Source organism: Camelus dromedarius, chromosome 14 (assembly GCF_036321535.1).
Source record: "Camelus dromedarius isolate mCamDro1 chromosome 14, mCamDro1.pat, whole genome shotgun sequence".
NCBI lineage: Eukaryota > Metazoa > Chordata > Mammalia > Artiodactyla > Camelidae > Camelus > Camelus dromedarius.
In genome coordinates, this window is record NC_087449.1 from 36597247 (window position 1) to 36622772 (window position 25526).

The 25526-nt window shown below is 48.3% G+C and overlaps 1 long non-coding RNA gene across 2 annotated transcripts in view; it reads right to left on the reverse strand.

Moving 5' to 3' along the window:
• Positions 1-870: 870 nt before the first annotated feature.
• The window catches only part of LOC105092938 (uncharacterized), a 34075-nt gene continuing 9419 nt past the window's right edge, over positions 871-25526 (reverse strand). For both annotated transcript variants that reach the window (XR_010383842.1, XR_004140757.2), the window contains exons 3-4: positions 7716-7784; positions 871-1688 (exon numbers count right to left, since the gene is read on the reverse strand). This is a non-coding gene — a long non-coding RNA (uncharacterized LOC105092938). The remainder of the gene's footprint in view (positions 1689-7715; positions 7785-25526) is intronic.

Here is a 25526-nt window from a genome sequence, read left to right on the forward strand (position 1 = left end):
CAGACTACGACTCAACAAATGCTTCTTGCGTACCAACTGTGTGTGCACCATGTTCACGTGAGTTATTTCATTCAGCTCAATTCTCTGTGCTATAAATGTAAAATCTGGGACCTAGAGCATATGTCACTTGTCCGCCTCTACTTGCTCATATATAAAATGGGTTCACAACAGTACCTATCTCTTAGGGGTGTTGTGAGGATGTTCAAGTTAATCTATGTAACATTCTTAGAACTGTGCCTGGTGCAAAGTAAGTAGTCAATAAATGTTACTAATAGCTGAAGTCCTTGTCATAAGTTCTGTTCAAAGGAACATCAGAAATTGAATTCAAGCAACTCAAATCTTATTGTTTCCCCTACCATACCAAGCTTCTTTTGCATTTGTTGGTGTGTAAAGATTTCTAACAAACAGCTACAGGGTATCACCTCTATACTGGGGCAGCTCCAGGTCTGGTGTTCAAAGCCCCCTATAAATGGGTCTGCACTCCCTTTCTCGTCCATCTCCCTCCTCGCCTTAAGCAAATGCGCTCCTCACTCATTCTGAATAATAACTGCTTCTCCACTGCAGAGCTGACCCTGTTCACCTGCTTCCAGGGTTTTGTTTAAACCTAAGACTTTCAATCTGGTTTCCGTGGGCTCTGGAGTGCCAGGACTTGTACCCAAGGGTCCTTCTGCTGAAAGAAATCTTAAGATCCAGTCACATCGGACAGATCAGCTCGCATTCAAGTCAGACTTATGGCACCAAATCCCAGCTCTGCCACTGTGGTTGTGTGACCTTGAACGAGTTATTTAACTTCCCTGAGCCCTAGAGTTCTCATCTGAAAAGTGTGTGTAATAATCTTCATCTGTATTAAATAAAAGACTGCAGAGAGAGTAGTGTTCCCTTAGACTTTAATTCACACACAAACCACAAACATTAAGAGATACAAGTTTCTCAAGTTTTAATTTTTTTCATGAACTTTTATGCCCACTATATCTTAACCATACTGAAATTCAATTTAAGAAGGCATAAATTTCAACCAAGGTATTTTCCCATTTTGATTTTCATCTCAAAGGGGTTCATGACTTGTTCTGAGCATCTCAGATCCCAAGGGAGTGACCCTCTGAACCTTATTGAGAATTCTGCTCAATCTTGTCCTCAGCATGTAGCCCCACTCCCTCTATCTTTCAAGGCCCATCTCCAAGTTGAATTACAACTCTGGTGTCATCGTGTGTGTACCGTGAGCTTCTTGGGGACAGAGATTGGGTCTGATTCATTGCACAGAGTCTCAGGAAGCATCCAATAAATCTTTCAATAGACCACCATCCATTTCAGCCAGCCATCCTTCCACTGTCCAATCCTCCACTCATCAAGTGTGAGTTAAGGACTCTGTCTAATTCAGGGAATTCCCCCTTCAAAGATGAAACCCTCCAGTTTCTTTGTCTTCTCACATTCTTTTCCTCTTCTGGGATGCTTCCAGCCAGGTCCGCCACTCTCAGTGGGATCCTCTGCCTTCCCAACTTTGATTTCTAGTGTAGCCTCTTCCATTCCCATCGAAGCAGGTCCTCACACCTCCATGCAGGTGGAAGTTGGGGCTGGCACCTCAGAAGGAACAATGTCCCATGGTCCACAGCTGGAGGTCTTTAAGGACATCTGCATGTACCGTCAGTTGCTCTCTCAGCCTTTCAAGTCCCAGGGTGCCAAATCTGAGCCTAGGCAGATAAGGAAGCTAGATTTTCATGTGCACATTTGGTGTGGGGTGAGGGGCAGGGGAGGCTGAGGGAGGGCCGGATCTCACTTAGCCCAGAAAGCCCTTCTTATCTACAAGTCCTTTGAAGTAGGGGAGCTCTCAGACACTGGCAGCCAGAGGGGAGCCTTTGCTCCACACCCAAGTCCCCACAATCTCTCAGCTGGAGAGGCTGGGCCCAGTCCTGGAGTAATTCTGGGATCTCAGATACTCACAGATCATTTATTCACTCAGTAAGCACTTCTGAACTGAGCAAGTGCTGGGCTCCGTGCTAAAGGCTGAGGAGGCTGAGATGCATCAGACGCACGTGCTTATTTGCAACCACAAATGCTCTCAAATTGCTCCCAGCCCAAGAAAGGATGCAGATGTGAACTACACTGAGCTGGACTGCTTACGATCCTAGGTCCTGGTCTGGAATGTGACACCTGTATTTGATGCTCAAGCACCCTCTACAAAGTCCAAGCAAGCTGCAAGTTCTCAGACCCCTGCTCACACACCTCCCAAGGTGGCAGAAACCATTCCTTTTCTTCCCTCTTCCCCTCCCTGCCACCAAAGCAGCCCGTTAGAACACAGGAGCCTCCGGTTAAGATTGTGCTGCCCCCCCCCCCAACACCAGGGTGCTGAAACCTGCCCTGGCACTTCTCTCACTGGTCCTGACCCTGACCTCTGGGGCTGCCAGAACCTCTCTGGCTGCACCTGGCCCAGGACAGCCCTGGAGAGAACTGGAGGCAATATCAGGTTCCCACAAAGCTCGGTTCCTAGAGATTGTTTGGCTGCAGAAAGGCTACTTTATCAGCAATGAGCAGGAGGCATAAGACAACTGTGGGCTGGAGCCCAGGAGCCCAGGAGCACGCCAGGTGAGAGATGATTCACCCCAGGCAGGCTGGAGCCGAGCTGGGACAAACTGGACAGCCACTGGAATGGAGACTTGATGGGAGGTCGTGCTGGGCTTCGGAAGATGAGGGGCTGACTTAGCCGGCTGGCCAGAGGGAGAACCCCAGCTAATGAAGGAGCCTTAATCCCTCTCTCGGAAGAACAGGGGAGATAAGGCCAGTGAAAATGAGGGAACAAAAAACAGGAGCTGCTTTCCAACTCCCGCCTCCAGCCAGATGTGCTCTCTCTCCTCAACAACTCCTTCCTAAAGCCTCTATTCTCAGGCTGCTAAAGTCCCTGCCTTGGCAGCTGGAGGACAAGGGCGGGGCCTGGTTCAGCTCTGTGCCATTCCAGCCGCTTCCCTCCCTGTGCCTTGCCCAGGACCCACACGTGGCAGTCTCAGTGAACGTGCACTGAATAAGGCACTGCATCGTTCCATGCCGGTTGTAGCTGGTGCAGAAGCTGTGTATCTAGGGAGCAGAAGTCAGCCAACGTTAGGGTCGGGAGACCCAGGTCTTAGCCTTGGCTTTGCCATGTGCTCTTTTGCTCAAGGAGACCTTGAGCAGGTCTTTTTTTTTCTCCCATGGGATTCAGTGTCTCCACCTAGAAGGACCACACGAGGCAACTCTGAGACCCATAAAGCCATAAAATGCTAGACCAGGATGCCCCCTCCACATTTACTGGGCACAGCCTATGTCCCCTATCAGGGACACCTGAGAAGACCTCATCTCCTTTCTCCCAGGGCACCTCCATCCTCCCAACAGACTATTTCCGAACCCTGGGAACCAAAGGAGGAATGTATCCAACTGTGAGCTTGGCCAAATCTAGCCGAGTCACCTTGGCTATTTAAAACCTCTCCCTGCGAGGAAACGGTCTGTTGAGGCCAGGAGAAGAAGCAAATCCCTACTCAACTAGAAGTCCACTCTGCCGCGACTCTAAATTCCCCAGGATTAAGGGATCTCCGACACCAGCTTCCCACTGCCCTTTTTCACTAATGCTCCCCTGAGGCCACTTGGCTGATTGGAATGTTCAGCTCCCCACAACCCCCCCAGCAGCCAGGCAGGATAAGGGCCCTCTCTGGGGACAGTCTGCTGGCTATCGTGTTTCCCAGCACTAATCCAGGCTGACAACCCCTGGCCCTGGCATTCCCAAGGGGTCGAGTTCTACGGTACAGAAAGCCTGGATCCTCCAGGGAGCAGAGGGTAGCTGAGGATAAAGTCAGCCAAGACCAGAGCCAATTGAGGATGGCTGGTGGGGTCCCATGCTGCAAACTTTTGGGTCCTAGCGTGTTCAAGCAAGAAGAGTGTCATGGGCCCCACTGTGCCAATGGAAAAGTGAGGCTCAGAGAGGGCAGGGCACTTGCCAAAGTCACGCTGCACATTTGTAGTGAGGTGAGGATTCAGATCCAGGTTTCAGTTATTCATTTACACCACAATCTTTTGTTTTAACCATCTCCCAAGTTCCAAATACTGAGATAAATTTGCATTCATTTAACAAACACTTATATAAAACTAACAATGTACCAGCTACTGTTCTAAGTATGATCTCATTTAATCCTATGAGCCCTGAAAGTAGGTTTCACTATCCCCAATTTACAAAAGAGAAAGCTGAAACATCAAGAGATGGAACAACTTTCCCAGGGTTGCAGAGCTACTAAAATGTGACGAATTTTCATCTGAACCCTGGTCTGTCCTGTACTCCTTTCTCTACTCCATGTTGTTCGGTTGGAGGTGAGAGAAGTCCTAGTAACCGTGCAGTGCTGGGGGGAGGGGGAGGGTGGTGGGGATCTGGGCCCTAGGGCAGAGGGGTCTGGGAGGCAAGCTCTGAGGGCAGCTGGTTCACGTGTAGCTGGGGAGCCGGCCGGGCAACACGGTGCCCACATGGTGCCTCGGTGTGGCCACGCTGCACATCTCCAGGGAAGCCCACTCGCTTTGCCTTTGACGTGAATTCTGCACCACCCCCACCCCACCCCAACAAGGTCATGCAATGATGCAGCGGCCCAGCCCTCACCTGAACCGTGCCTGTCAGCCAGGTGTGAGCCTCAGCCATGCAGCCAGGGCCGCCGTTCTTGGAGTGAGGACTCCTCAGCCCGCAGCGGAGGCCTTGCCCACCCCAGAGGTAATGTGCGCCAGCTGCGGCCGCAGCCCCCACCAGCTCTGCCAGATCACGTCGGGGGCAGCCTGCGGGTCATATGTCTAGACAGTCAGACTGAGAATGGGGCTCGGCATCTTGAGAGAAGTTTCCTGAATTCCTTCCACCTTCGGGAATGGAAACTGAGCTAACAGGGAATTTGTTCTAATTATAGGGAAATAAGGAGAATTGAACAAGAGCTCCTCAAGGTTGAGCTCTTCTGCCAGGCTGCTCCAGCGCTCGCCCTACCTTCATCTCTCTAGTGAGAAACCCCAGAGCACCGACTCCGTGCCAGCTCCTGGCCGGGCACTGGGCACAGAGAGGGTTAGACTGGGGCCCTGCCCACCAGGAGCGCCCATCCAGTAGAGCAGCAAACAGTGGACCATCAACAAGGAAGCTTGAGGGCGGAGGGGGTGGAGGAGGGCAATGGAGCACAGGCACCTGAACGCCCTGCCCAGAGGTCGGTGGAGGCTTCCAAAGTGGAGGTCCTCCCCACTCCCTTCTGCCCACATCACAGGGCTCAGCTAAAACGCCACCTCCTTCAGGACATCTGATTTCTTCAGGACACACTGAAGGGCACTCACTCACCGATACTGATTGCAGCTAGAAGGGTGAACCAGAGAGCCTGGCTGCCTCTGACGGAGTTTAAGGCTGCTCCTTTCCAACCCTTCCAAGAGGAGTCTTTGCACACATTTCACCCAGCAAGTCAGCATTTCCCAAGTTTCTTTCAAGAAGCAACCAAGTACCATAACACAGAACCAAGCTTCTGGAATTGGACACGCACACTGGAATACTGAGTCCGTCCCTGGGTAATCTTGAGCAAGCTACTTGGTCTCTTTGAGTCTTAGCTCTATTTATCAAATTCGTACAATAGTCACTTGGGAAGGCTGTGTGGATTAAGTAAAGAAAGTCATGGTGATTGCTTAACCTAGTGCTTGGCTACTAGTGTCATTAAGAACAAGGATATTCTCAAAGCCAGTCCCAGTGGCTCACAGAGTGTCAAAGGGTCCCTGCACCTAGCAGGTCCTTTATAAATGCCTTGACTGCTTGACTGCTCTTTGGCAGAGAATGGGGGCAGATCTCTGTGGTCTTTTAAAATGCGGCAAAATATACATAACATTAAATTTACCATATCAACCATTTTTGAGCATACAATTTAATGGCATTAGGTACATTCACAGTGCTGTGCAACCATCACTAATATCCATCTTTAGAACTTCTTCATCATCCCAAGCAGAATCTCTGCACCCATTAAGCAATAACCTCCCCTTTCTTCCATCCGCCCAGCTCCTAGTAGCCTCTATTCTACTTTGTGCCTCTATGAATTTGCCCATTCTTGGTTCCTCGTAGAAGGGGAATCATCCAATATTTGCCCTTTTGCATCTGACTTATTTCACTTAGCATGCTGTTTTCAAGGTTCCTCATGCTGCCTTATATGTCAGCATTTTGTCCCTTTTTAAGGCTGAATAATATCCCATTGTATGCACGTATCACATTTTGTTTATCCATTCATCTGTTGATGGACGTTTGGGTTGCTTGCACATTTTGGCTATTGTGAAGAGCGTTGCAATGAGCATTGGTATACAAGTGTTCAGGTCCCTGCTTTCAGTTCTTCTGGGGCTATTCTGACAAGTGGAATTGCTGGATCACACAGCAATTGCATGTTTAATTTTTGACGAACCTCCATACTGCTTTCCACAGCAGCAGCACCATTTTACATTCCCACCAGCAATGCCATATGGTCTTGAAGGAGAAGTTGAAAGGGTGTGAGATGGACTCCCAGGGTACTTGGCCCCCTCCTATGGAGACTTTTCTCAAAGCAATGGAAGCAGAGTGGTGACAAACTGGGGCAAGCCCAGAGGAGGGGCTTCGAGGGTGGAGGGGGAACTAAAGCTACATGGAGGAGGGAGGGTGGAAGGGCCCAGAATGTGGGGTCTGCTGAGAAGGCCCTGGAGGTGTGACATCTGCCATGTGTGTGTCCACCATGCTGCCTGGGGACAGAGTGGGCGACCTCAGGGTCAGAGTAAAGTCCAGTCAGGATGTCCCAGGGAGATTAGAAACATCTCAAGATGAGGAAGACTTCCGGAGAGCCAGACCTTCCATGAGTGGGGAGCTCTCCATCACCAGAGGTGTGCTGGGAGCCACTGAGGTCCTCTTGAACAGGAGGCTGAAGGGCATTGGAGGTTTGGCTGATAGCCTCCGTGAGCCTATAGAGCAGTGTGTTCTGAACGTTTGTGATTTGAAAAATCTGTGGCTGGATTCCATCTGAGCCCAATGGTAGCCAAAGTCTCTATACCTTGCTATTCCCGCCCATCCAGACAACTTTGCCCCAGACATTGCTCAGCCCCAGCTGGGGTGAGCTTCTTTTCCATTTGCTGTTGAGGATATTATGTGACGCCCTAAGTTCCTAAGTTCCTGTGGCTCCTGTCTACTTTTTCAATTAGAAATATAGGAAAACAAATATATGTATGTATATGTATGACTGAAACATTATGCTGTACACCAGAAATTGACACATTGTAACTGACTATACTTCAATACATTTTTAAAAAAGTAGTAATACTGTGTGCCTGCCAAGGAAGGCTGCGGGGAACAGTGCAAAGGTGAACAAGGGAAAAAAGCTCTCCTGCCTGGTCTTCAGCAGCCTCCGGAGTCTGCTCCACGCTCCTGCCCCCAGCCTCCCTCGCCAAAGCACAGAGCTGACCTTACCTCCTTCCCTGCTCAGCACTCGGCCCCGCTGCCCCAGTCATTGTCTCTCCTGCCCTCTTCTCTCCTTCCAGCCATTCAGTTTATGCTCCTGGCTGGACTTGCTTCCTCGGACAGTGTCTCTGAATCTCTCTACCTACACAAATCCTGCCATCTTTTTATCCAGGTTTCCCCTCCTATAGAAAACCCACAGAGAGATCCTCCTTCCCTAAGGCTTTGTCTGCTAGGGTGTCACTTAAGGCAGTCACTCAGAGGTGTTCCTTATTAAGCAGCCACTTGGTACCTGGACTGTTCCATGTGCTGGGGATACATCAGTAAAGACAACAGCATCTCTGGCATTCTTGAGCTTCTCCTACAACAAGAGACACAGAAAATAAACACAGAAACTAATATATAACATTACTTGATGTAGGGATGATTGCTGCAGAGACCATAAAACAGGGGATATAAGGGAAGCTATTCTGGATAGAACAGTCAGGGAAGACCTCTCTAGGAAGTGATGTCTGAGCCAAGATCTGAATTATGAAAAGAGCCAACCATGAGAGAGGATCTGGGGTGGGGGCCTCTTTCGGGACACATGAAGGAAAAGGTTCCTGAATAACCTTGTTTTGTTCCAGGAACAAGGAGGTGGTCACTGTGGCTGGAACATGGAGAAGAGACAGAGTGGATGAGGTGATGGCAGGGAGACGGGCCGGGGAGATGATGGCATCCGTGGTGAGAAGTACAATAGGGAGCCATCGAGGGTCTTGAGCACAGAAGTGGCCTGATCTGATTTGTGATGCTGCAGACAGAACAGCTTATAGTGCGAAAAGCCTGGAGTGGGGAGACCAGTTAGGAGCCTACTGGACTAGATCAGGCAAGAGATGATGGTGGTTTGGACCTGGGAGTTGGCAGCACCGCTGATGAGAAGAGACAGGTTTGAGATACATTTTGAAGGTACAGTCACCCGGGGACTGGGAGAGGGAAGCCCGGGCAGAGAAGTGTCACCTTTTTTGTTGGATTGTTGTGCTACAGAGAAGGATGAGGAGTCTTCCAGATATTGAAAGAGAAAATAACATTCCAGGCAGTATTTTTAAAAGATTCAGAGGCAAAAAAAGTGGATGGATGGTGCTTTCAGAATGATGGCTATGAATAGTATGTATTGAATTTTTTAAGATGACAGGTGAGAAATAGGACAGATAAGTCCATAAGGGTCTGGAGCATTATGGGAAGGGCTTAAGCTTCATTTCTTGTGGGTAATAGAGAGCTACTGAAGGCACTAGCACATAAGAGTTGCTCAACATATGTTTACATTGGAGCCCCAGTGTTGAACTGCGGGAGTTGCTTTCACAGGTATTTCATGGGACCCTATATAAACAGCCTTATGTTTGGCAACTGTAGATTCTTCTCTCCCCGTGCCGAAGGAAACTTGTGCCCAGGTTGAGCTCTGTTCACAGTCTGCCTGTGAGTTCTCTGGGCACCCAGGTACCTGGGGGACAGAGCCAGGTGGCCAGTGACTGGAAGACAAGCGTCTGGCTGTACATCTCAGCCAGCCTTCACCGCCCTTGAACACACCAACAGGCCATGCCCTGCAGTATCGGCAGCCAGGGTAAACCCAATCCACGTGCCTGGGGCATTTTTACCAAGCAACGCAGAGAGAAGCTTCCAGACACAGTTCCTCGTAAACATTTATCACTTGAGCTTTCTCAAGATTTTAGAGAGGCACTGAGGTGTTCACTGTAGCCATGGCTCAGTCTCCAAGAAGCTATTTGACACCAGGCCAACATCTTGCTCTGGGCCTCAGTTTCCCTGTCTGGAAAGTGAAAAGATTGGACATCGTGACCCAAGGTGTTCTCTAGCTCTGGCCCCCTCTGACCTGTTTATTTTGTTCCTCTTCTGCTCAGAACCCATTTGCATGTCTACTCTTCATGCTGGGGAACAAGCCACGGTGTTCGGGTGGAGCCTGGTCCATGATCCATCTCAGTCCCAGGGCCCGAGAGACCTAGTCAGATTCCACTGGAGGGAAAGCAGAATCCTGTAAGGACTGCTGTGCCCTGCGCCTTCTGGAAAGCGCATGCAAAGCCTGAATTCTCACCCACATGCTGGAGAAAGCTGTCCTCCCTTTGAAACCTAAGAAAGTTGCAGGAACAGCCGTTTATCTGTTACATGGTTTTCATAATTTCCCTGGCACCTTCGCTAATTGTTGAAGTGGGTTTTGGTGGGTGGAGATTGGGCTCTTGGTCTGCCGTGGACGTGCTGGGCTGCAGCTCGTTTGGAGGAAGAGAATTGGAGCCGAGATCTTACAGGGCCCTCCTGAGGATGCCCAGCCACAGGGACCTGCTCATGAAGATCTGAGGGTCCTGTTGAAGTCCAGGAAGCAAGCTGAGTTGCAGGAGGTGAAACGGATGACACTGATTCAGCAAGCTGAATTCAGCTTGTATCTGATTCAGCTGAAGCTGATTCAGCAAGTATCTGTGAGGCCAGCTGGTGAGGTGCAAGGAAGGGTGGAGAAATGTGGCAGGGTTAGAAGATGCTAAGCAACTCAGGACTGGATGGGATGCAAAGCACCTGCTGGGTCCGTGTATTCCTGAAAATTATACTTCTTTACCCCTTCTCTCAACAGAGATTACTATGTGTGCCATGCCAGGCACTAGGGTACAGGGTAGGACACCCACCCAGATCTTTCATTCCTAGAAATATGGACTGACTGGAATTGTGCCTTGTGGTTCCAACTGTAGACACTCAGGAGAAGGGGTGGTAAGCATGGCCTCGTGATGACCAGGAGGACTTTCTGGAGGTGGTGACATGCCAGGCAAACTAGGAAAGGCACAAAGGGAAATAATAACTCTGTAGCACCAGTGGAAAAATCTTGGACTTTGAACCAAACAGACCTGGTTCAAGCTGACCCTCTGAGCCTTTGTTTTCTCATCAGTAAGATGGGAAATGTAATGATAGTTTAGGAGATTAAATGAATTCAGGAGGAAATACGCCTGGTTCAAAGTGGGATCTCCTGAAATGGTTGGTTGGTGGAGGTCAGGGTGCAGGAGGTGGTTCAGAGTCTAGGGGAGAAAGTCTTCAGTATCATTCCTCCTCAGCTTTGAGTGGACTCCTCCCCACTCACCCCTGTGGTCAAGGTCGGGGTGGGTAGCGTTTGGGCCAGCGCCCCTGGGCCTGGTGGCCTGCTTGCCCTGAGCTTCCCAAGGGCATCAGCATAGCAGGCTTCTTTGAGCCCAGTGAATTTCCACAGGTCAGGAGGGCCCACTCTGAGGCTCACACCTCTGGAACTTGAGATGTTGGCCAAGTTCAGTCTGTGGGAGGGGAAGCCTGTGTAGGCTGCGTTTGGTGGGGAAACGGGCCTCCAGGGTGGAAAAGAAAAATAAAGAAAAGGAGTCCTGCTGGAGCCTGCTTACAGAGAGATGCAGCTCTAATGCCTACCCCTCCCACCTTCCTTGCCCCAGGCCTTTGCTGGAGAACTAGCTTTAGAATCTGGCCCAGCAAAGACCGCTTCCTCCAGGAAGCCTGCTTGGATGGCCTGGTCCCTTCTGAGTTCTCACTCCTCCGACCCTGTGAATTTGAGTGTGGATTCACCCTCACAGGCCAAGTATTTGCTGCACACTCTGTTTAGTACAGTTCATATTTGAGTCAAATTGTAAGCTTCCACCAGAGAATCAAAACAAAGAGGAGAAAATTCACATCTGTGGAGCCCCTACTGTATACCTCACCCTGGGCTGTCCATCTTTTATGTCTCCTCACTTGAACCTTACAACAGCCCTCCAAGATAAGGACCACTTTCCATTTTACAGATGAAGAGAATGAGGCTCAGAGTGGTGTAAGTCCCACGATGGGAAGACCAAGTGTGCAGGATTCTGAAGCTTATTTAGCTTCTCTACACCAAAGCAAGGTCCTCTGTGGGAAAAGTACGCACTCTGTGGTGAAAGACGTTTGGGAGATGCTGCTTGTTAAGCATCTCTCTTGAGTTTCCCAGCCCACAGTAGCACATTCACGGTCCTGCAGAAAAGGTACCTGACTTACTTTACCTAGTCCAGCACTCCCCGAGGGACACCTCAGTCACATTAAGCTGCTGACATCCCCTGAGGCCCCTGGGCATGCACTTTGGGACATGTTGTCTAGAAAGTAAAGACCACCAAAGTGGGCAAGCCTAGGAGCAAGCTCTCTGAGGAACTCAGGGAGGGGCGGGAAAGCTGAATTAGACCTGAGTGGGGGGCAGGGGGAGGAAGAAGAGCATAACTGGTGCGAGTGAGCCTCATGAGGGTCTGGACAGGGAGGCCACAGCCCCAGCTGAAACCCAGCATCCTAAGTATCTGAACTGTTAACGTCTTTGACCACAAAAGTCTGTCTTTAAAGCTGGAAGCACAGGGTGACACAAATCCTGCTCTCCACCATTGCAGGCAGGAGGCAGTAGGCGAAATGAATTAGTCAGTCTCTGTTGCCAAAGGAAACAGGCAAAATGCAATCTGAGGGACTTCAGTTAGACGTCAGTCAGGCCATCAGGAGATCTAAGCAGTATCCCCAAACCACAGATGCCCTCCTTCTGGCCCACCTCTATCTTGCCAATGTCCACCAGGCAAGGATCTGTCAAAAAGACTTTGAAGACTCCATTATCTCTGCCTTCTGTGGAGTCAGGAAGTCCTGATCCATTTTCCCTCCCAAAGAAGTTGCTGGAGACTTCAGAACAATAACAAGACCTGGAATCTTAGCACAGTGGTCCTGCCAAATTCTGTCCAGGACTAAGCGCACCTGGAGTACTCTGTACTGGCTGGCCACCACACACTGGTGTGCACTGCTGATGTGTCCAAGTGTTCATGGCCCAGATGGGCAGCTCCTAGACACTGTCAGGTGAGGCGCAGGTGAAGGAAAGAGTTAGGGGGACATTTATAGATGGGAGTGCAATTAGAACCTTCAAGACTGTCTCACACTTGCCTAGAGCAGTGCTTCCTAAAATGTGTCCCCGAAGCGGCAGCATCAGCATCACTTGGGAATAAGTTGGAAATGCAAATTCTTGCACACCACCCCTCCTCGTGCAACAGAGTCAGAAGCTCAGAACGGACCCCAGTCAAGAGTTTTAATAAGACCTCCTGATAATTCTGAAGCATCTCAAATTTTGAGAACCTCTGACTGGCAATCATGCCTGTTATAATGCCTGTTCTTCAGGAGAAATAGTGTTATTCTCACTTGTGGAAAGCAGCTCAGAGATGTTTGTTCCATCCCAGGACCTACAGCGGATAATCTGCAGATCCAGGGCTCCCAGTCCCAGGAATTCTCAAGCTTCCTGGCAGCCAGGCAGAGCTGTGTGCCCAAGGTACTAAGACAGCTGCTTGCCTTGGTCCCAGAGAAAGCCTTAATTGGCTCATTAATAGCTCTGATTAGAGAGAATGGAGAAGCCTTATCTTTGAAGTCCCTGGGCTGCATAGAAGCTCACACAGGGAGCTCGCTGTGGCTAATTAAAGCTGAGCTGTGTTTCTTGTCAAGAGCCCAGAGTGTTAATGGCTTCAAGCGAGAAAAATTAAGCTTCCACTTCCATTCAGGGGTAATGGACAGAACCAGCAGAATGCAGAGGAGAAGAAAGGGCCTGTCACAGCGCAGAGCCCCTGAGCTCTCTTCTGAAGTATGTGTCCAAAGAGGAACTGCTGGCTTTGGGTGCCTGGGGGGGTCCTTGATTCCCACAGTGACAACCCTTGGTCTGTCATCATCTTCATTCTTTTGTTTTATGAGTTTTGAGCCTCTCAGCCTCTGATCGCACCTGCTCAGGTGTGTGTGTGGGAAGTTGGGGTGGGGGGCTGAGTGACAGTCCTGGTGTTAACAGGGTGTCAGGCGCTTTGCAGGTTCTGGTCTCAAAAGCCACATCTACCGTGGGCTCCCAGTGCTGTAGCTATCACTGCTGGATCAGCCCCTTCCATAAGTGCCAGCTACAAGCTGGGTATCTGACCTTATCTCATGTGATGCCCTCAGTGATCCCCCAGAAGGCACACAAGGCACAGACACATGGGTTAACTGACTTGTCCAAAGACAGAGCTGATTCAAAATCCCTTCTCCTTTAACCAGTAAAATAACCAAACGTCCTCCATCCTTGAACTTCGTTTCCTAAGGCTGCGGGTCATTTCAAGCTGGGGATGCTAATGCCACCCCAATCTTCCACCTTATCCTTCTCCCCACCCCACCTACACTCCAGCTCAGGGGAGGTGACTGAGGGCAGAACCTTTCCAGGGGACCTTCCCTTGTGGTTGAGTTTAAAGGGTCAAACTAGACCCCAGCTGGCTGGATATAAGCACAGAGCTGGTATTTCTAAACTAGAAATCGACATTTATTCTAAAGAATGGCCTATTATTATTTGATTAATTTATTTCTCTGAAAAATTTGATCAAAGCAATCAAACCACAGAAAGGCTGTGAACACATATAGCCTTTGGTGAAAATACCATTACATAAATATGAGTGCAAAAGTCAGCCCCAGCTTGATATTTTAGCTCAAATAAGACCCAGACAGTTTAAACAAGAACTATCCCAGGACACCCAGCAGGTGGTCAGCGTGGTTCCCCCAGAGCCCGTCTTTGTATCTCTAAGTAGTCAAAGCCTTTCCCTTCTTCAAGGCCTGAGTCAATGCCCCCTCCTCCAGGGAGCTGCCTCCTGCCCCCAGCTCTAACCCTCCTCTCCTGAAGAGGTTGCTCCCCATCCCCGCAATTCCCTGCCACTCTCTGTTTAACAGCCTGTTTCAGAGTTGGACGTGGGGCCCCCAGGCCCCGACCAGTTCTGAGGGCCCCCACCAGGGCCCAGGCTCAGTGAACAAACGAATGAATGACCGAACATTCTAGGAGAGGGGACAGTGGTCTCTTGGGCTAGAATCCATCTCTTGCTCCCTGCATCCTCCAGGGAGGATCCTTCTCAGGTCCTTCAGTATGGCCGGTGATTACAAGTCTCCCTTTTTGCCCTCCCGGAAGTGGTAAGAGTATCAAGGGCAGGGACTAGGTCTGACTTGCCTCTTTATTCTCAGTGATGGGGCTGCAGCACTGGGGAACCGCATCCAAGAGACCTAAGGAAGGGCTTATTGAAAGAATGAATGATCAAGAGGACAAAGAACTTGCATCTAAACAAATTGCCTCAGAAATATTTCTCCCCTGGCAAAGAAAGGGTTAAACCTGTATGTGTGAGCCTACCTCTCCCCAGCCACCTAAGTCAAATTAGAAGGAGGTCTAGGCCAGAGGGTAGGGCTGAGGCTGGGCCAAGCTGGCATCACTGGCAGGGCAGAGGGGGCAGGGCCAAATGACCACTGTCACCTAGGACACTTCCACATGGACCGGGTAGGGGAAGCGTCTCCAGCTCCCTCACCTGCTCAGCAGCTCCCAGCTCATCTTGGTGTGCTAGGGTCCTCAAAGGGCTGTATGTCCTTGGCCTGGCCATGGCGGTCAGCAGGTGGAGAGGGAAAAACACACAGAGAAGCCCTGGCTCCTTCCCTGACAATGCTGCCCTCTCCACATGCCCCCAAGCCATGAAGTGGAGCAACAGTAATGATGCCCCTGAGTGTGGTTGAGACATGGAGCACAAAGGCCAAAGGGAACAGCAATGTGAATCTCTATGGGGGACTGTTGGGTGGCGGGCGCCTTGCCCGTAATGGCTTCAATAAGCCAGAGAGAGGTGTTGGACGTGGAGAGGAAAATGGACCAAACCTGCTCTCCTGCCCCCACCACCTACCTGGCTTCCTTCCTCTTCCTGTAGTTGATGGAAGCAGCCTGGCGCAGCAAGAGAGAGAGTGGACTCTAACCATTAGCAGGGACGCTGGGAGACTCTCTCCCCGCCAAGCCCTGGGCTGGTGGACACATGCACATGCATTACTCCAGTCATTTTCACAGCCAGTACTCAGAGAAAGGATGAACTCCGTGCAAAAGATGGGAACACTGAGACCAGAGAGATACAAAGACGTAAAGCCATGTGCCCTGAGTTGGTCTCAAATTTCAAGGCTGCACCAGACTTGAAACCCAGGACTCACTGACCCCATGCTCCCGGCTGCCTCCCCCAAACCACAAACATCCACTCTGGCTCCATCTCAGCCGGGCACTTGTTCGGTTTCATTGGACAAGTGCTTCCTGCTGTGCCTGCGGAAGTCCTACCCACCCTTCAAGGTGCTACTCCAGCAGTGACAGTTGCTCGGTCACATGTCGCCTCTCTCCACGACCACCTCGGACTGTGACTGCTATTCCTGCTGTGGTCGGAATCTGGAGAGCACATGGCTTCAAGGCCACCTTCTGCTGGAGAGAGTTGTGTGAGCCTGGGCCTCGCCGCTCAGATTGGGATCTTCGGGGAAACATACGATCCTCTACCCAACCCAGCCTCCCAGCCTGGCTCAGGGGCCTGTGAAAGAGGGATGCAGAGAAGATGTGTCCAGTAAAGTGTCCCTTCTCCAGCCAGTTTCCTCACTAGATGGTGGATGAGCTGGACTAAATCAATGGTTCAAAAAGGCCAGGGTATGCGCCCTGCACAACGCACTTGACCCCGTTGCCTGAGACTCTGACCTCATCTCCTACGCCCCAGCAGCACTGGCCTCCTTGTTCTTCCTTCAAGACATCAGCCGGCCATGCCTCAGGGCCTTGGCACCTGCTGTTTTCTCCACCTGGAGGGGTCTTTCTCCAGATTCCCCCACATCTCCCTCCCTTGCTCCTTCAGGTCTTCTTTTAAAACACTGTTTAAAATTGTGCCACCCCACTCCCTCAGCACTCTGTGTCTCCTTCTGCTTTCTTTTTCTTCATTGCCTTTATCAGCACCTTACTGTTGAAGAAAAATTTCTTTGAAGGGGAGGTAATTAGGTTTTTATTTATTTATTTATATGGAGGTACTGGGGATTAAACCCGCTCTACCACTGAGCTATACCCTCTCCCACCAGCATCTTACATTTTTAAGGAATCCTAGGCTGCTAAGTTACCTACCTCAGAATTACCTGGGGAGCTGGTTTAAAAATGCTGATTCCTGGTCCCCACTGGGCCAGCTAAGTCTGGATCTCAAGGGTGGGGGCCATTTGTCATTTGTATTGTATAAAATCTCTCTAGGTGTTTTGCACAGGCAGGGTTGGGAACAGTTTAAAAAAAAAAAAAACCTGTAAATAAGGAAGGGTCCCCCGCCCCATCTGGGATGTGATTTGAGTTGACCAAGCCTCAGCCTCAACTCTGGCCTTTATTAACTCTGGTCCCCCTGACCTTCCATCCACACATCCTCCCTCACACTACATGGAATCCGCTGGTCTCTGATCTTAGCATCCCTTTGATAGTCCCGTCAGCCGTGCGCATGTTCTCTCCTCTCCTCTAAGTCTCCTCTCCAGTGCTTTGAACTTACTCTTTAAGGCCCTGCTGATGCCACTTCTCTTCCCTCCACCACTCCCACTGAGTCGGAGTCCCTAAAGCCCTCCTCTGTGCTCAGAGAAGTCTGCACGTACCTTTGGTACATCGTCTTGTCGTCAATTTTTCAGACGCTCATCCTTCTCTGTAGACCATGACTCTGAAGAAGGCAACAAAGGAGTCGGATTCCTAGCACCCAGTACAGTACCCGGCACCTGGCAGGTGCTTCCTAAACGCCGAGTGTGTAGGCAGATACACTAGGGAGTGCGTGGCTGGTTAAGCACATGCATGCTTGGCAAAGTCACAAGTTATAAAGTTGGTGTAGTTTGTCTTCCAACAGACTCACAGTTTCCCGGCTTCATCTCAGTACAGCTGACCATAGATTGTTTCCAGCTCAGGTCTGCTCTAGGGACAGACCCTGACAAGCAACCTCCCGGCCGCCAGTCAGTGAGTGGCCCAGCTTAGCTGGGGAGCCCTCCCTTCCTAGAGGGCCTTGCTCTGTCTCCAGGGGAATCCAAGCCTTCTGCCACAAAGGTTCCAGACATCAAAGTAGCCCTTGGGAGATCTTGTATTTAGGGGAAGGACTTTCTCTTATCTTCCCCAGGTCAGGTGACAGACGCTCAGCCCATAGTACCACAGGATGTAGTAAGTGCTCCAAGCAGAAAGGGAAACACACACACACACACACACACACACACACACACACACAAGCTCTACAGTTTGGCATGAACGATCAGAGATTGTGGGGTACAGCCTGCTAACTCTTCCTACGAACAGTGATGCCAGAGAGATCCCAACACTTGCTAAGGTCACAGGGCCCTGCAGGACTCAACCCGTTCGGTAGGGGGTTCTTAGCCTGCCATCCTTCCCACCTCTCACCCCTCACCTGCCAGAGAACGGCTGGACTTCTTCTCCACGAGAGCCCTGATTTATGTCACCTGGGCCCAATTAGCACCAAGCTCTCTAGGACCGCCAAGTGCCCCGCCGGCCAGCAGCTGAGGCCTGTCTGGCAGGACATATTTAGATGATGAAGCCATGCTGTGTGCTAAACTCAGCGCAGGAAAGAGCAGCTTGACTTGGATGCCCACCAAAGGCTGCCAGGCTTGGCTCCTGCCCATGAGTTGGGCAACCAGGCTGTCTGGCAGGGGATGAGGCCAGCCCTGCCCAGGCAAGAGGGGTGAGGCCAGCCTGGGAGAGCACACGGGATGCCCTCCCTGGGGCTTGGCAGGGCCCTGTGAGTGTGGGTGGTGAGAGAGCCCGGAGCTGGGAGCCAGAAGACCTGGACTTAGACCCAGCTCCTCCACCAACTCCTTATTGGGTGACCCTGGACACACTGTTTACCTTCCTCTCTATGCCCCAACTCCTCCCTGTAAAGTGGGAAGGATTTCCTTGCCAGCCTCAGGAAACATGTGAGAAACATGCCAGATGTCAAAAACGTGCCTGCTCTCTCGAAGCCTCAGTTTCCTCATCCATAAAATGAGACAAGCATGGTACTTCCCTCCCGGAGTGAGGATTAACACGCAGCACCTGGCCCAGAACGAGGGCTAACTCGGTCATGGCCCAGCCCTCGTGTAATTAGTATTACATCAGGGCAGACACTCTGCCCCGCTGATTCTTGGTTTTCCAATTTGCCTTCTTCATGTGGGTTGGTATGAAAATCAAATCCAGAAACTGAGGCTCAAAAAGTAGCTTGTGTCAGTTGGTACAACTAAGAATTGGTGGATTTGGGTTCCGAATTCCGATCTGCCTGATTGTGAGTCCGCATTCCGTCTCTAGTACCAACACCCACTCGCCATTCACTGGCTTTCAGACCTTGCTTTGGTGGTGGGTGTGCAGCTCAGAGCTGGCCTGGAGAGGTCACGCACCCCAACAGACACAGACAGCCCTGGGGTGTCCCTGAGATCAGCCCTGTTGTGTCGATGGCAGCACTTCTGGAAAGTCCAGCCTTCCAGGAGAAAAGACTGAACAGAAAGCAAGGAAGGATCGTCCTGGGCACCCCGTGAGTGACGTGCAGGCCCTGGTATGATGACTGTGGACCCCGACTCTGTCCCTGGACTGACCCCACGTACCCTGGGCCACTGTGGTGACAGCCTCCTTCTTAGGCTGTCCTAAGTCCTCCCTGCAGTACAAAGTGGGAGCTCAGACTGGGGAAAAACAACACAGCTTTTCATCCCAGTTCTGCCACTGACTTTTATAGGATGTTGGGTAAGTGTTTCTAAATCTGGGGGCCTGAGCTTCCCTTCTGGGAAATCGCAGCACCACGCAAACGGATGGGCATGGGTGCCCTTCTCACGAAAGGATTTTTTTGCTCTCATAAACTTTTGGGCAGTAGGATGACTGACTCCTCTGGGCTTTGTGATTCATTTGGTTTCTTCAACATCTCTTAAAAAAAAAAAAAGCAAGCAAACCTCCTTCCTGTATAAATGTCTCTGGGACATTATCCACCCAGCTGGGTGATAAAGAATGCAAGGATGGTGGCTGTATAGCCCAGATAAACCTGCAGCTCCTCATCTCCACTTGGAGGAGGACAGACCAAGGTCCTCACCAAGCCCCCTGACCATGAGAGCCTGCAACTCCCAGAGAAGTAAACACACTTCAGAGCAAAAGGCGGGCCAACAGAGGTCAATAAGCTAGCTCAGAGGGCCTGGAGAGATTTTTGGATTGTTAGAGTATTAATTCATTTGGGGAAAGTTACAGGTTGCTAGAGCCCAACCTGGACTAGATGAATTACAAGCTGCCCATGAAATACCTTAAGTTTCTACCCTAAACCTGTCACCATCCCCTGCTATCTTCTTTCCTTCCGAGGAGCTCCAGGTCTCTTGATTTACTCAAATTCTACCCGACACAAGTCCCCATCCCAGTACTGAGCATGCAGAAGGTGCTCAATAGAAGCTCCACCCCTGATTCTCAGCCCTCACTGATCAGGGACTCTGTGCCCTAAGTGGACTCTGTAAAGATGTGATCACCAGAAGCCAGTTCTGTTCTGAGTAGGTGGCAGGTGTCCACTTTGGCTAAACTCACGTACATTGCAGACTATGGATTCCAGGAAGGATGGTTAGCTCAGCTGTGATTCATCTCAGCCACAGAGCCTCTGGGTATGACCTTAGATAAGTGAGTATGTGGTGGAATAAATGAACATTCAGAACAGAGACATTAAGAGACACCCTGATCCAATCAACTTATAAACGAATACATGTCTGTTTATTAATCAGCAGATGGTGTCTTTCTGATCTCCCAACTGCTGGGTGTGGGGAACCCAGAGGAGCTGAGACAGAAGGAAGAGATATGTGAGAATGGAATGAACACTAGTTTACAAAAATGTTAGTCACTGGATGGGGAAAAAAAGGTCAGATACAGAAAACCAATTTAACCCTTGGTGTTATCACAGAGAATGATAACACTAATATTTCCTAGTTCTATAGGAATTTCTTACTTTCCCAGGCTCAAATTTCACATTCACCACAGTCTCATCAAATAAACTTTACTATGCCCATTTTATAGATGGAGAAACTGAGACAATGAACAATATAAGATGACTTGCTCCAGTACCTTGTTAACAAAATCACTAGAGGTCAGTACTACACTTTTGAATCATAGGTGATCATCAATTTGACCAGTGTTATTCCAGAGCGAAGATGATTCTAAAAGATTGATTATGAATCATTAAACTTCCTTCCAAAGTGTCTTCATAGGAGATTAAAAACCTTTGCCTTACAAAACTAAAACCTATGGCAGTTTTCTTCAGAAAGAGCTTTTCCTCTCTCTAATTTTACTTTAAATGGCTCAGTCCTTGGTTTCTATTCTCAATCCTCCTCTTTTTATATTTTATACACTCTTTCTAAGTGGTCTGATTCACATGGTGACTTTCAGTGTAGCTCTGTCCATCTCTAGTATGGAATCTGCTCCCAGGAGTCATGCTCACATGTTCTACTGTGGGCATTTGGTCTGAATATCTCAACAGCACTTAAAACTAGACATGGAAGTTCCCCTTCCCCAGGTAAGACTATTCTTTCCTTCATATTCAATCATGGAAAAAAGAAGGAAAAAAAGAAAGAAGGAAAGGTGGAAAGAGGGAGGGAAAAAGAGACAGAGAGAGAAAGAGCAGAAGAAGAAAGAAACAAAAGAAGCTGGCTGGTGCTGGAAGAGTCCTGAAAGGTTGTCTAGGCCAACTCTTCACTCTGAAGATGAACACACTGGCTAGAATGAATCAGATCTGGAACTGGAAATCCTGCTTTCCTGACATCTGGCTGGGATCTCTTTAAGAGCAGTGACACAGAGCACTAGAAATGACAGTGGGAAGGCAGAGGGCCAGGGTGGAAAGCTGGGCCTTTGCTTCGGCACAACGTGTGGTCATGTATTTGTTCATATGCACGATGTCTGTCTTTGCTGTGTTAGTCCCGTGAGGCCAGGGACCAGGTCATGTTCACTACTGTATCCCTAGCATCCAACACAGGGCTGGCATATAGAAGGCATTCACTAAATATTTGCACCATTCATGGTAGCAACAACATAGAAAGTATCCAGAAATTAATTTAACCAAGAATACAACAAATTGCTATGTAAAAGAGTATAACACTAATACAGGACACAGAAGATTAGCTGAATAAGCAGAGACACATTCTTGCTCTTGGACAGGCTGACTTGATACTGAAAACATGTCTCTTCTCTGAAATCAACATAAACATTTAATACAAGGCCAATCAAAATTCCAGTTGATTTTTTGAGAATTCAATGCACTTACTCTTAAATGTACATAGAGGAATACAAATGCATTTAACCTAAAAGCTTTAAACATTAAAAATGAAAACAAAGAGAAGAACTCACCTTTCCAGACATTGACGTGGTACAAAACCATGATATGAACACACACTGTGGTACTGGCATAAGAACAGATGGATGAATACACCATTGATACAGAATAGAGCTCAGAGACGCATCCATTCACACACACACATGTGTTGTGCTGGATATTCTGTTTGCCCTTCCAGATACTTTCTCTACCCTTCTCTACTCTACTCTTGCTCTGGGAGGCTGGTCTCCCTGCCTTGCACTAGCCATCCTTCCTTGCCCTGTGATTCTCAGATGAGTTTGGCCACTGAGAGGGGCTATCATCACAGAGCCATATGATCATCTCAATAGATACAGAAAATGCAAGGTTATGGGAAACAACAATATACAAACTACAATTACATTTTATATTATAGAGTCATACACTATTATTAGAAAGTACAATCAAAATGGAACATTTTTAAAGGTTATTTATAAGAGCATCAAAAATTGTGAAGTACTCAGGGAAAAGTTTTACAAAAGATGTACAGGTTTATATACACTGAAAACCTCAAAAGATTGCTAGAGGGAAGTTAAAGAAAATTGAAAGAGTAATTAACCAGGCTTATGGATCACAAGACAATATTATTAAGGAATAAATTCTCCCCCGATCAATCTGGAGATTCATTACAATCTCAAACAAAATCTCAGCAAGCTTTTGTACAAAAATTGACAAACTGATTCTAAAAATGAGTATGAAAATGCAAATGATTTAAGGTAGCCAAACAAATGTGAAAATAAAGAACAAATTTGGAAGACTTACATCATCTAGTTTTGAGACAGGAGGGAAGGGGGCAGGGCACAACCACTGAAGTCTCATGGTGAATTATAAAGCTATAGAAATAAAGGCAGTGTGGTGTTGCTGTATATATAGATAGTATGTCAACAGAACAGACTAGAGAGTCCAAATATAGATGTATGTATGAATAACTAGTCATTTTTGATGAAGGCACCAAAGCAATTCAATATAAAAAAGGACAGTCTTTTCAACAAATGGTGCCGGGATAATGGATATCTGTTTTCAAAAACAAGGAAAAAAAAAAAAAAAAAAAAAAGAAGAAGAAGAAGAAAAAGAAGACCTTGATCCCTACCTCACACTTCATACAAATTCAACTGAAAATGGGACATTGACTGAAGGGTAAAAACTGAAACTATAAAACTTCTAGAAGAAAACAAAGGAGAGAAAACTTTAATGACCATGGATTTCTTAAGGCCAAGATTTCTTAAATGAGACACAAAAAGCATGAGTTATAAAACCAGAGAATTGATAAACTGGATTTCTTCAAAATTTGCACTTCAAACGACACTGTGAAGAAAACAAAAATACAAGCCACATACTGGGAGAAAAAATTTGCAAAACTATGTTTGACAAAAGGCTTGTAAACAGAATACTAACACATCTCAGTAAAAAGCCAAACAGCCTGATATAAACGGGCAAACCATTTCAACAAAAGATTCAGTAAAGAAGACATAAGAATGTCAAACAAGCATAAAAAAAGATGCTTTACACCATTAGTCATTGGAAAGATTCAAATCAAAACCACAACGAGATACCACTTCACACCCACTAGCATGACTATAATTACAAAAATCGACTAGACCAAGTGTTGGTGAGGAGGCAGAACGACTGGAACTCTGCTAACTCTACGCATGGCTAAATGCCCGGCATAGAGAAAGTGCTCCAACGATATCATTAGTCACAGCCGCTAGTAGGAGCAGATATTATGAATTTGAGTGACGCACAATGTTAAGTGAAAAACACTGCCACGACCTCTACCTTCCTGAAGCTCCTGCCTAACCACACTCTTTCCCAGCATAGATGATATTCCTTGGAGTTGACTCTCTTAAGATCATATGTTTTCTGAGTCCTGATAATGCTTTACATTATAGCTAAAAATAGTAATTACTCCAGTGGCAGCATGTCTGGAAAGTTTTGAGAGTAAAGGACCTAGAACTATGGGGAAACGGCTGACATTAAATTGGCTACACCCTGAGCATGAGCTGCTGATTTGAGAGGGGAGGAAAGAGATGGACAGCAATCTTTGGAGGTTTACAAAACTCATACTGCCAAACACTCTAGGCAGATTAAGAAAAAGCTCTGAGGCGAAAAGTTTAATTAAGTGGAGAAGTTTCTGCCACTTTCGATGCTGACTGGATTCCAAGGCCACTGCTTCCACAGAGAGGCAGCTGTAGCTAGAGTGAAAGAACAGACTCTAGAGCCAGAGGAGAGTTGAATGGCTGTGAGATCCTGGACAAATCATTTCATCTCTCTCCCATCTCTGGGCACACAGATGTTGGATGAATGAGTTAGCAAATCAGCAAAGGAAAAAACTGTAGGATGTTGGCACCATTTCCAGACACAAAGAATGTTAGCAATGAAGATCAGGAGAGAAGAAAGAGGCAAAATCTTTTACAGAAGGAATGGAAGAAAGAACAGTAAGACACAGGGTAAGTTGGTCCCTGTCAATCTATGAATAATTGTGAAGAAAATGGAGGTTTGCTCCATGTGATCCCAAGGGTAGGAGCTAGTGGGTATAAGATGCAGGTTCAATACACGGAAGTTTCCAGAAGTTAAGAGATGCTTAAAAGTGGAGTTGGCTACTTCAGAAGGCGATAAGCTTCTTGTCACAAAACATCATAGGTAGCATCAGAGAAGACTGATGAAAACAGCTTCCAAATATAAAATGTGAGAAGTAGAGAGTCCAGCCCAAGTTCTGAATTGCGAAAAAAGGGAGGTTTGAATTTGGATATGATGAGTTTGAGAGAAAAGCAGGGCATTCAAGTAGATAAGAGACCATCAGCATCTAGAGAGGCAGATGGAGAGTCATCGTGAAAATGCCAGTAGCTGAAGACAGAAGGTCAGCTGATCTCCCACCACTGGATTTGGTAAGTTAAGGTCAAGCAAGCTGAAATATTTAAGGACATGTGTGGGCGGGAGCCAGCAGAGTCACTGCCAGCTTGTACAGCGCCTTGTGGAATTGGACGTAGAGGCAGCCCCTTGCCCGCAGATTTCACTGTGCACTCACTTCCTCAGCAGAATGCCCTCGTGCAAGGCACAATCTGCCCAAATGCTCAGTGCAGTGGCCCTGGATGACACCATGCCGTGGACACTCATGACCTCTTCCATAAGGCATCTGTGTTGCAGATGACTCGTGCTCTTTCAAAAATTTTTAGAAGAGCGCAAAAATGTTTATCCTAGAAGAGGAGATACTTTTGAGGCTTCTTCTTCTTAGTATCATTATTAATGATCATAAAAGTAATATTCATGCCCTTTATAGGACACAAAAAACATTCCCATCCTTCATCTCGAGCCCCACGACACACCTGTGAGCTATGCATGACTACGGCTCTCACCTCACGGATGAGGAAATTGAGGTCTTGAGGGACTGAGCTAGGAAGTTGTGAAGCCTTTTCTTATACAGTATATATTGTACAGTCACAAACTCTCAGTCACCATATAAATCTAACTGCACAAACGACATTGGTCTTGCAAGGGCCCATATAAAAGGGAAAATGTGCAAAGCACTCAGCGTTCCTAAATTTAGTTGAACCACCAACAACCGCACTTAACCCACTTACACTCCACTTCACTCAGCTTGAGTCCTTGTTGACAATCTCAGTCATTTCTCCATCCTACGTCAGTCTGGGCCTCTCAGTCTAATGAATTCCAACTTTTGGCTCATTTTGGTTGGCCTCCTGTTCTTGGTTCCCTCCTATTAAGACACTCCCCACAAATGGCTCTAATCTTAACAAGCCTCTCCTCTGAAGGCAGCTGTCTTGGAGACAGCCTCCTCTGTTGACCTTGTGCTGCTGAACCTCACTTGGCTTCAAGATGTCTTTTCAGCTGCAGAGATGGGTTACATTGAGTCATCCATGGTCACTCCTTATGAACAAAGGGAGATGGTTGGAAGGGATGGGATACCCAGTCAATGGGCCAGAGCTCATTCT